The 12,069-nt window shown below is 41.7% G+C and overlaps 1 protein-coding gene across 2 annotated transcripts in view; it reads left to right on the top strand.

Annotated features, from left to right (window-relative positions):
• Positions 1 to 12,069, top strand: part of LOC139575931 (piezo-type mechanosensitive ion channel component 1-like) — a 74,123-nt gene that overhangs the window by 4,672 nt on the left and 57,382 nt on the right. The window lies entirely within an intron of this gene.

The raw sequence follows: 12,069 nt of genomic DNA, 5'->3' as shown, positions 1-12,069 counted from the left end.
CGTATTGCCCAGCGACAGCCCCGAAACCTGAAGGATCTGGAGAAGGTCTGTATGGAGGAGTGGGCCAAAATCCCTGCTGCAGTGTGTGCAAACCTGGTCAAGAACTACAGGAAACGTACGATCTCTGTAATTGCAAACAAAGGTTTCTGTACCAAATATTAAGTTCTGCTTTTCTGATGTATCAAATACTTATGTCATGCAATAAAATGCAAATTAATTACTTAAAAATCATACAATGTGATTTTCTGGATTTTTGTTTTAGATTCTGTCTCTCACAGTTGAAGTGTACCTATGGTAAAAATTACAGACCTCTACATGCTTTGTAAGTAGGAAAACCTGCAAAATCAGCAGTGTATCAAATACTTGTTCTCCCCACTGTAGGTCCTGGATGTCAGGAAGCTTCCATTATATTCATTTGGAAATTTGAAGAAAACCTGGACTTGTTCGATCCAAGCAATCAAATATAGTTCAAATAATGACATACTGCATCAATTATATTTTCTACTCACACAAACACACACTTGTGTGATATGAACTCTTTCATTTTGGAACACTTCTGTATGCCAGTCGCGGCACAATGATATAAAAATGAAATGTTCTGTGCTGGCGTTGCCTACAAATACTGCGGTGTAACCTCCTTTTTTATATGTAAATTTCTAATTTGTACATATATTTCCATTGGCAATGTGAATATGAATAATTTCTCATACAAAACCCCATTTTAAATGATCAGTGAGTGCCCTTTCCTCCAATGATGCCACACTGTCTTTGACAAACAATACTAGGCAATCAGTACTGTAGAGGTAATCAGTGCTCGTTTAATGACAATACAAACCCAACCCAGTGTCCAATTAAGCAGCAATCAAATTCTATTTGTCACATGCGCCGAATACAAACAGTGTAGACCTTAGTTTTACTTTATGGCGTCCCCTCGCCCCGACCCAGGGACCCTCTGCACACATCAACAACAGTTACCCACGAAGCGTCGTTACCCATCGCTCCACAAAGGCCGCGGCCCTTGCAGAGCAAGGGGAACCACTACTTCAAGATCTCAGAGCAAGTGACGTCACCGACTGAAAGGCTGCTAGCGCGCACCACCGCTAACTAGCTAGCCATTTCACATCGGTTACATTTACAAATGCTTACTTACAAGCCCTTAACCAACAATGCCGTTTTAAGAAAAAAAAGTGTTAAGTAGATAATTGGTAAGTAAAAAAATAAAGAATAAAATAAAAAAAATAGTTAAAGAGCAGCAGTAAAGTAACAGTAGCGAGGCTATATACAGGGGGTACAAGTACAGAGTCAATGTGTGGGGGCACCGGTTAGTCGAGGTAATTGCGGTAATATGTACATGAAGGTAGAGTTAAAGTGATAGATAACCAGAGAGTAGCAGCAGGGTAAAAGAGGAGAATGGAACATGGGTCCTGTTTTGTGTGAGGATAGTTGTGTGTGTGTGTGAGGTAAAGCTTGTGTAATAAAAATGGGGGGTGAGTTTGCTGCAGAGGTCTGATAAACCGTGCGTTTGATTCTCCAGCTGCGGTACATAGTTTTAACACCTGTAGCCTGTCAAAGGCCTCACGCTCCAACACAGCTTAAATACACTCATTAACTAGAACAATGTTCCAAACACTGTTAACATTACACAGCCAGGAGACAGCCAGTGTAAACGCTGCAGATTTAAAATAGGCATTTTCACTGGAACATCACTTTTATTTTGAATATATTATTTTCAATCTCTATCTTTTGATTCAACTGGTTGAAGTGTAATTCTGTTGAAGAGCTGTTTGAGAATGTAAGATAGACTCGATCTATGCTAGTTCTCCTTTTGTCTGGTGCCAAGGATAGATTTATCTAGGTTTTATTTGGTCCACTCTCTGCCATAAAGATGAGGTATAGTCAGTGAGATATAAACCTGCAAGAGGCCTATTCTAGGGCCTACTCTGGGCTGAGACTGCTTCTATAAGAAGAGAATGTGAGAAGGAATGACTGGCAAAGTGGGTGAGGAAAATAGTTCACCCTCAAGTCTTGGCATGCTGCTCATTACCTCATGTTCAAAGCTATAAACAGTATGGTTGGCCTGTTCGCTAAATTGTGTGAGTACATTGCATTACCTCCGTTAATCCCATTTGTTTTTATACCTAATAAGAGACAATTATGTCCAATCCCAAGAATGAATCGGGGTGGGCTTACTGGGCTAAACTAAATCACAGATGTGTCTGGTGTGTTTTAGTATTTAGAGATTCACAGTGGTCTCAGCAAGTTTTGGAATATAAGGTGTGTGTGTGTGTGTGTGTGTGTGTGTGTGTTCATGGATGCTAAGAGAAGCCAGGCTTCCCCCCCAAAAAATTACCAAGGAAAAAAAGAAAAAATATTTTATATGTATTTATCTTTCGCCTCTCTGTTTCATCATTTTTCTTAAATTCGTAAGAGGCTGAATGCATCTCACCGGAGAAAGCATCCGAGTGAGCGAAACAGTGCCCCTCTGTCTCTGTATGATGCTGTCTGGTCCAAAAGAGTATGACATTGTTTGCCCGCCGGTAGTATTGAATGCAAGGGAAGCCAGCAAGCATTTTGCCTCCCTTGATTAAAAAAGTATAAAATAATAGCCAATCAGCATTGAGCTGAACTGGGTGAGCTCAACTGTAAATGGGCCTGGTGTACCAAAAAAACGGTGTTATGGGAAGTCAGTTTGGATTTGGTGTCCCTCCTATGAAATTGCATTGAGAGCATACGTCACTGACAGAAACAACTTGAATTGTTGCGTGTTGTTGTCCTCCGGTGGCCCTTTCCTGAATTTACCAAGGATGGAGATAGGGATTTGGTGTTGTGGTTTTACTTAATTCTCCGTACTGGCCAATGATTATAACGGCAATTCTTATCCAACCATTAATTTATACACTGCGCCCCTGGCCTGAGAGGATGGAAGTTCAATATGTAGCTAGATGTAGAAGGCTAATGTTAACTAGCTAACTTTGCCCATGAAAGCAAGCATTTTAGCCAGGTAGCCTAGGACAACAAAACTAGAAGCGTGTAGGGAATGACAGAGTGATAGATCGTTTCGTCAACATGAGAGAGAAGGATGGCATTGGCGTTTCTCTACATGTAGGGTGAGTCAACATGTTTTTTTTTCTGCTTGCATGACCACACACACAAACACACACAAATCAGAGCCATGGACAGCCACATCATATTCAGCTTATGTTGATTGGACTAAATAGTTTTTGGAATCTTTTAGATGTCACTGTGTTAGACTAAGCATAGGTGATTTGATGATGTTGAAATGGTACTAGAATAGTGGAGGCAGTTCCTGTTTTCTCTGCGACTTGCGATAACTCTCCGTGGTTCTAAATCAATAGTTTAGTAGTCCGAAAATGTCGGAAACATTAACTTGCTGTAGGTCACGTAACTATTTGTTACATTCAATTTGCTTTCAATTTATTCTGCCACTGTGTCTTCTTATTGTCTTGGCCTTAAGGCCTATATATCACGGACACACCGCTACTTGTTTGTGTGTGTGTCAGTACGAGTGAGTCAGCACCAGTCGAGGCGGTTGAAGCAGCTTTCACGGTCTAGTCTGAAATGTGACACAGGCCTTGTGGTGAGGGCAGGGCTCCATCCCGGCTCATCTAGCTCCGCATTAGAAACGACCCGTAGGAGGCACGCCAGTTGACTGGAGCCTGCAGGCAGAACCACTGCCCTTAAATTACCTTTACCACTGAGACATTGATTGCGTAGCCCAAAGCCGGGTGTTTGTTTTACTATGTCCTGGACATAGACCCACAGTCAACCCCGCAGCCATTTTTACCCACCACAAAATCAGGAAGGAGGTAGAGCCAGGTGAGCCCAGCCAGCAGCCCCAATGTTCCACCTACAATAGAAAGGCTTTGTTATACACTTAACACAAATATAAATGCAACATGCAACAATTTCAAAGATCTTACTGAGTTACAGTTCATATAAGGAAATCAGTCAAATTAAATCAATTCATTAGGTCCTGATCTATGGATTTCACATGACTGGGAATACAGATATGAATCTGTTGATCACAGATACCTTTAAAAAAAAAAAAGCAGGGGAGTGGATCAGAAAACCAGTCAGTATCTGGTGTGACCATCATTTGCCTCATGCAGCATGACACATCCCCTTCACATAGAGTTGATCAGGCTGTTTATTGTGCATTATCATGCTGAAACATGAGGTGATGGCAGGGGATGAATGGGGCGGCAGGTAGCCTAGTGGTTAGAGCGTTGGATTAGTAACCGAAAGGTTGCAAGATCGAATCCCTGAGCTGACAAAGTAAAAAAAAATCTGTCGTTCTGCCCCTAAACAAGGCAGTTAACCCACTGTTCCTAGGCCGTCATTGAAAATATGAATTTGTTCTTAACTGACTTGCCTAGTTAAATAAAGGATAAAAAGGAATGGCATGAAAATGGGTATCAGGATCTCATCACGGTATGTCTGCATTCAAATTGTCATCAACTAAAATGCAATTGTGTTCGTTGCCTGTACTTTACCATAACCCTACCGCCACCATGCGGTACTTTGACATCAGCAAACCGCTCACCCACACGACGTCATAAACGTTGTCTGTCAGCTTCCCTGAGATGGTTTCTGACAGTTTGTGCAGACATTCTTTAGTTGTGCAAACCCACAGTTTTATCAGCTGTTCGGGTGGCTGGTCTCAGACCATCTCGCAGGTGAAGAAGATGGATGTGAAGGTCCTGGGCTGGCGTGGTTACACGTGGTCTGCAGTTGTTTGGCCGGTTGGACGTACTGCCAAATTCTCTAAAATGAGGTTGGAGGCGGCTTATGGTAGAGGAATAAACATTCCGTTATCTGGCATCAGAGCTGGTGGACATTCCTGCAGTCAGCATGCCAATTGCACGCTCCCTCAACTTGAGACATCTGTGGTGTTTTATGACAAAACTGCACATTTAGAGTGGCCTTTTATTGTCCCCAGCAGAAGGTGCACCTGTGTAATGATAATGCTGTTTAATCAGCTTCTTGATATGCCACACCTGTCAGGTGGATGGATTATCTTGGCAAAGGAGAAATGCTCACTAACAGGGATGTAAACACATTTGGGCACAACATTTGAGAGAAATAAGATTTTTTGCATATGGAACATTTCTGGAGTCTTTTATTTCAGCTTATGAAACATGCAACACTTTATTTACATGTTGCGTTTATATTTTTGTTCAGTATACATGAAGTCAGTTACATGTTCATGTATGGTAGTTTGAAAGTTGAATCCAAGCATGTCATGGTTTTCCGTTACTCAGTGGAGTTTATTTTGTGAATAAACTGAGTGTTTTCATTTCCACTAGCTGTAGCTCCGGCCCTCTGTGTGTCTCGACCACACCCAGACGTTCAGACTGTTTACCATGGTATTACCATGGTAAAGATGAGTGCCATGGCAACATCCTGAGACGAATCTCGTGCTTCCACCTTTTAGACTGGCAAGTCAACTTCTCTAAAAATCAATGTCACCAGTACAACTAAATGCAAAGTCCTATGTCTTCTTGCATTTACTAAACTTTGAGTTTGATGATTCATAAAGCAAAGAAATTACAATATTCATGGGAAAGTTGAGTAATGTGCAATAGTCTCACTGCTGATAAAAGGATGAACTAAGACTTTTTTGCCAAGTACAGTACAGACAAATCAAATAACGCAGTTAGAGAATGCACAACCTGCCATAGATGCCATGCTTCAATGTGCTTATTACTCCCAAATGCAGTAATGTGTTCCACATGTAATAGTTTAGCTTCCGTCCCTCTCCTCGCCCCTATCTGGGCTCGACATTTCACATCGGTTACACACACACACAGTCCTGAGTGTACATTTCCTTTCCATCCCATGTACGTTAATCATGGAGAATTATTTTTATTTAACCTTTATTTAAGAATAAGGAAGTGAAAGGACAGGGGATACCTAGTCGGTTGCACAACTGAATGCATTCAACTGAAATGTGTCTTCCACATTTAACACAACCCCTCTGAATCAGAGAGGTGCGAGGGGCTTCCTTAATCAACGTCCACGTCATCGGTGCCCAGGGAGCAGTTGTTGTTGGTGGGTTAACTGCCTTGCTACTGGGGAGACAATTCGGTAAGTGTTCCGTGCGCTGTGTGTGGTGTCTGTCTTTGGGGCAGTGATGAGAATGGCAGATGGGTCACACTTTGAATGTGTATCAGCTGTGTCATTTTTAGTATTTTTATTTAACCTTTATTTTAAAGACCAATGTCTCTTTCTCAGATGAGCCCTGTATACCCATCAAACACATCAATCAATATACATTAATATTCACATCAATACACTAAAAGCAAAACACAGTCATTGAAAACAAACACATTCTTCAGTAAATAGGTCCTCAATCAGCCTTTTGAATTGCCCTAGTGGCACCAATTCATCCAACTTTAGAGAGCGCTTTGGAGATTATTCCACAAGTAAGGTGACAAAAAACTAAGAGCAGATTTACCTAACTCAGTGCAGATAGAAGGGATCTCCAGAGATTCCTGAGACTGGATCTGGTATCTCATACGTCTGGTGCAGTACTCACAACAAAAGACAGAGGAAAACCCCTGTATGATTTAATTAACATACTCAACTATTTAAAGAGAGGAGAAAAAAAAATCTGTTTTATCATTCAACCTCACACAATGTTGAAGTTTTCTTATTTTTAAAAACTCGTAGTGAGTGAAAATTGAAGTATTTTCAACCAGAAACGGGTGTGACGGTTCTATGAGTTTTACTCTGTGTTTGGATGATGGCCATGGGTGTGAATGGCCGGATCTCCATGTGTTCCCTTCCTCTGGATGTTCATGTTGATATTCAGTGTGTCACATCCTGTTTGTTAGCGTGCTCATTGCTTAAGCTGCAGGTTTAACACACAACCTGTGTGTCACCGTGGGCACAATGACCTAAGGAACTACAATGATCTCATAGCTGCTCTACTAAAGAGAAGTTGACGTAGAACACTGATGAACTTGGCAGGGACTTCAGTCTTGTTAGGTTAAAGGGTGCTGGATGATGAGAAGTTGTCTGGTCTCTGGGTGAGTAATAGTCTGGTTCAGATGGTGGTGCACTTAAGAGGCTGTAACCGGGCCTTTGCAGCAGAAGTGGTCATCAGGCTGTGCCAGAACTGTGGGGAAGTCTATTGACTTACTGTCCTCCTGGTGCACGTATGTACACTATATATACAAAAGTATGTGGACACGCTTTCAAATTAGTGGATTCGGCTACAGTATTTCAGCCACACCCGTTGCTGACAGGTGTTTAAAATTGACCACACAGCTATGCAATCTCCATAGACAAACATTGGCAGTAGAATGGCCTTACTGAAGAGCTCAGTGACTTTCAACGTGGCACCGTCATAGGATGCCACCCTTCCAACAAGTCAGTTCGTAATATATCTGCCCTGCTAGAGCTGCCCCGGTCAACTGTAAGTGCTGTTATTGTTAAGTGGAAAGGTTTAGGAGCAACAACGGCGCAACCGCAAAGTGGTAGCCGAATCCACTAATTTGAAGAGGTATCCACATACTTGTGTGTGTATATATAGTGCATGTCAGGGTTTCCAAAACATCACAAACTGACAGGTAAACTGATAATCACACATCACCACACAAATCCTGGTTAGAGCTCTCAACTGCTTGGCAGTATTTCTCTCAGTGTCAAAGTTTGACTGGGATCCAAGTGTGTCTAGAGAAGAAAATAAGGCCATGGCTTTTGTGTTGCCTTTAATTAATAGCTGAGATGCTTATGGTATGTTTGTAAACTGACTTGAAACCTAGTCACAGCAGCATTCTGGAAAGTCACATGACTTTGGTTGCTGTGCTTTGTGAAAATTAAATATAGACTGGAAGAAATGCTGCTCAGCCAGAAATGCCTAAGTCGGGAGGAGGAAAGAGAAGTTCTAGCAACATATGTATTTAGGTTAAATCTACCCTCAAATGCCATGGAGAAAGTACTGAAAGTTTCCGTCCCATACTGATGAACTGCCCCAGTAGTTACTGAATCATGAAGGGGGCAGTTCATTATAACTGCGAAGATCCACTTTCCCGTGGTCTTCTTGCAGATGAACCCAAAACACTTCTCACGACTATAAAACCAAATGAATGATGAAAAATGTCTGAAATTTGAATGACCGTGATCATATATTTTTTATCTGTGGGTCATTAACACTTGTAGGATGTGATCAATAGCGTTGGAAGACCAAAGTGCAAATTGGCCCCAAGCAAGTGTATGTTGATCTGTGCTATTGCCTTAATCAATTACCAAAATGTATTCAAACAATGCCTGAGATGCATCATCAGTATTGTTTGTCACTAAGTTTTGTTCCCTATGAGCAATTGATCAAGTATTTTATCACACCAAGTGAGACACATTCTGACCAGTGTAAGTATTCGGGAAACAGTGAATTAGCAGTGAGTTTTCAAACACTGAGGCGCAACAATGCGATAATTCCAGGAACACGTTGCCAAGCAGACTAGACAGACCAGACTTGGGTTTGGTAAGTCAATGGGAGAAGTGACAAATGTATCCTTTATTTTCTCGAATTCTAAATGCAAAACCTAGATTCGAGACGATCTCTTAATAAGTAGCTGAACCTGTCGTTACTACATCCTCGTGAAAGTGACAAACTGACGGGTTTTTATTTTTGTCAAAGACAATTTTATATTGAAGGAGTGCGTTTGGTTTGACGGCCTTCACGTGCGCAGTTCGGTGCGCCACGACCGTTACACCTGATGAAGTGTTTCTGTGCATGAGCTATGCTAGCTAATGTAGCCATAACATCGACTACAAGTGTGATCAGGAATTTTTGTTGGACAATCAGTTTCTGCATATCTTCATTAGGGCAGCGGTTTACCTCACTGTTCTCTTTCACACACACACAGCTGTGAAGGTGCTGTCATGAGTGTCCTTTGACTGAACTCAGACATAATCCTCCATGTAGGTGCTGCTTCTGTCAGCATAATTGGATTGAGATGAGTGGGAGGAAGTTGAACTTCAGCAACACATAGTGCCATAATCATAAACGCACTGCTTGAGCGCTCAATTAAATGCTCTGACTCACGCATCTATCTACAGTACTTGGACTCAGTCAGGGAAGACTAGCTTCTCTGCTAGGCCCCAGAACCACTCAGTTTGTATGTGAGGTCTGGAATCTGACACCATCCAGCACCATCCAAACTCATTACTGGTGAATTAACAGTGAGCCAAGGACAGGTGTGGGACTGGCCCGGCTTCAGAGCTTTGTCTTTCAGGCCGCAGTAAAACATGATACAGATGGAGTGAGAAGTTGATGAGAATTTGACTTCCCGCTGATGCCTCTGGCTGACCGCTAACCAGATAACAGACCGCCGTTCTGGCCTCGTGCTGGCCAGCCACCACAGACACGGGAGTGCTAAAGCACTTTTTAATGAGGAGCATGGAGCTGCAATGTCCAACACCTGTTGCGGTCACACAGGCCCGCATTTAGATGTGCTGAACTAGCTGGCTGCCTGGGGTTGAGGCTGGCTGACCACGGCCAGAGAAAACCCTCTCGGATATCTAGGGCATTGGGCAGAGCTGGGTCTGCAGCCAGGCCAACTGCCCATAGGCCCAGTGGTTCAGTCCCTCCAAGCCAAATGGATATGACACAGCGTGTGTGTAAGGGAGAGGAAGTTGCGCTTCCTCACCTCAGTGAGTTATTTTATGAAGAGAATAATTAGAAATTGAGCGGGATCTTAAGCACTTACAAGTTCGTAACATGTCATGTGAATTGCACAAAGAACATATACAGTACCAGTCAAAAGTTTGGACACACCTACTCATTCAAGGGTTTTTCTTTATTTTGACTATTTTCTACATTGTAGAATAAAAGTGAAAACATAAACTATGACATAACACATATGGAATCATGTAGTAACCAAAAAAGTGTTAAACAAATCGAAATATATTTAGATTCTTTAAAGTAGACACCCTTTGCCTTTGACAGCTTTGTACACTCTTGGAATTCTCTCAACCAGCTTCATGATGTAGTCACTTGGACTGTGTTTGAGCCAATCAGTTGTGGTGTGATAAGGTAGGGATGGTATATAGAAGATAGCCCTATTTGGTAAAAGACCAAGTCCATATTATGGCAAGAACCAGCTCAAATAAGCAAAGAGAAATGAAGTCCATCATTACTTTAAGACATGAAGGTCAGTCAATCCGGAAAATGTCAAGAACTTTGAAAGTTTCTTCAAGTGCAGTCGCTTAAATCATCAAGCGTTATGATGAAACTGGCTCTCATGACGACCGCCACAGGAAAGGAAGACCCAGAGTTACCTCTGCTGCAGAGGATAAGTTCATTAGAGTTAACTGCACGTCAGATTGCAGCCCAAATAAAAAGTAAGACACATCTCAACATCAACTGTTCAGAGGAGACTGCGTGAATCTGTCATTCATGGTCGAATTTCTGCAAAGAAACCACTACTAAAGGACACCAATAATAAGAAGAGACTTGATTGTGCCAAGAAACATGAGCAATGGACATTAGATCGGTGGAAATCTGTCCTTTTGAGATTTTTGGTTCCAACCGCTATGTCTTTGTGAGACGCAGAGTAGGTGAACGGATAATCTTCGCATGTGTGGTTCCCACCGTGAACCATGGAGGAGGAGGTGTGGGGGTGCTTTACTGGTGACACTGTCTGTGATTTATTTAGAATTGAAGGCACACTTAACCAGCATGTCTACCACAACATTCTGCATTGATACATCTGGTTTGCGCTTAGTGGGACTATATTTTGTTTTTCAACAGGACAATGACCCAAAACACACCTCCAGGCTGTGTAAGGGCTATTTGACCAAGAAGGAGAGTGATGGAGTGCTGCATCAGATGACCTGGCCTCCACAATCACCCGACCTCAACCCTATTGAGATGGTTAGGGATGAGTTGGACCGCAGGGTGAAGAAAAAGCAGCCAACAAGTGCTCAGCATATGTGGGAACTCCTTCAAGACTGTTGGAAAAACATTCCAGGTGAAGCTGGTTGAGAGAATGCCAAGAGTGCAAAGCTGTCAAGGCAAAGGGTGGCTACTTTGAAGAATCTCAAATATAAAATGTATTTTGTTTTGTTTAACACTTTTTTTGGTTACGACATGATTCCATATGTGTTATTTCATAGTTGTGATGTCTTCACTATTATTCTACTATTCTCTTGGCATATAATTATTTTTTGCAGAACATAACATATCATACGAAATGGATGACTACACAATTGTGCACCATTTTCAGGGACCAATTTTTGACTTGAGAGCTACTTACAAAACTACTGGCTGAAATGATACAACACCTTTTATAATACATCTTTAAGTAAGATGATATTACAGTTGGTTAATTTATCTGCTTGGCCGGTAGGCATCTCTTTTTTTTCTTCATTTTAAACGTTTTCCATTTGATCAGACTTTCACCACCATTCTATAGCTTCTATTTAGGATATAGCTCATAAAAACCTGATTTGATTAATTGAAACTGTTTTAATTAAGTGGTGATTGTTTGATATGAGAGACATAACACTGCCTGTCTACATAGTTATGAATATTGGACATTGTGTGATTCAGCTTGCTTCTGAGCCATATGACAGCTGTCTCTTATCTCTGGCACTAATAATAACAGTAACTGCTATATTGCTGAGGTCCCATGGATAGATGACACATTTGAAGGGTCTTCTCACTATAACTCGGCTCACTCTCTGGTTTCCAATGACATGTAAGTGAGTGATGCACTTATGGGGTTAAGGTCTCACCATGATCTTCCACTTCTCATCTCCTCTTCATGGGAATGAATGATGAGCATTTCAACAGCTCTAAATGCAATTCAATGTTAAGCTATTTTAGAGGTGTCAAGCCAAGTATTAGGCTGTCTGTTGCAATGGAAAGGATGTGTCTCTCTAATTGCTCTCTGAAAATGTAATTCGCTATATTCGCCAAAATCGCTATATTTATTTTGAAATTAATACCTTGACTTACCTTTGGGTTTAAAGGTGAAAGCTCCGAGGTTAAGGGCACTAGTTTGGATAATATGTACTGTAGGTGCTCTTTTATGTTTG

The sequence above is a fragment of the Salvelinus alpinus genome, chromosome 5, assembly GCF_045679555.1.
Source record: "Salvelinus alpinus chromosome 5, SLU_Salpinus.1, whole genome shotgun sequence".
Lineage (NCBI taxonomy): Eukaryota > Metazoa > Chordata > Actinopteri > Salmoniformes > Salmonidae > Salvelinus > Salvelinus alpinus.
The sequence above is the reverse complement of the archived record's forward strand: the minus strand, read 5'-3'. Positions and strand labels throughout refer to the sequence as shown.